The sequence below is a fragment of the Sinocyclocheilus grahami genome, unplaced genomic scaffold, assembly GCF_001515645.1.
Source record: "Sinocyclocheilus grahami isolate Dianchi unplaced genomic scaffold, SAMN03320097.WGS_v1.1 scaffold1026.1, whole genome shotgun sequence".
NCBI classification, from domain to species: domain Eukaryota; kingdom Metazoa; phylum Chordata; class Actinopteri; order Cypriniformes; family Cyprinidae; genus Sinocyclocheilus; species Sinocyclocheilus grahami.
The window spans coordinates 196032-196594 of NW_015506205.1; positions in this window are offsets into that span (position 1 = coordinate 196032).

The following is a 563-nucleotide window of genomic DNA, read 5'->3' on the forward strand; positions in this document are numbered from 1 at the left end:
GGTGCAAGGCTCACCTGGTTCCACGGGTTGGCAGAGGGTGCGTGAGTAGGGCCTGTGTTGACGCTCTCGAACCACCCGCTGCTGCCGTCTGGCGAAGGAGGATGAGTGAGGTCCGGCGTTAGTCTGTCCGCAAATCTCCATGCCCTCCTGGGACCCAGAGATAAAGGAAACTGCTCTTTTGTCGAGAATGTGGGAAAAAATGAAACAAAAGATTCTCCGCCGGCCCTCCTCCGGGGGAGGGAGTGGTGCGGTTACCATCATGAGTGAGGTCCGGCGTTAGTCTGTCCGCAAATCTCCATGCCCTCCTGGGACCCAGAGATAAAGGAAACTGCTCTTTTGTCGAGAATGTGGGAAAAAATGAAACAAAAGATTCTCCGCCGGCCCTCCTCCGGGGGAGGGAGTGGTGCGGTTACCATCTCCCGAAGAGCAGATCCTTCCATCCCTGGGTCGCCTGTCTCAGGGCCGCTTGCTTCTCTGCTTGCCGGCAGGTTTGCCGGGGGCCTGGACAGGCGGGGCGGCCCGCCCACGCCCCGCTCCACGACGCCGCCTTGCTGAAGGCTGCT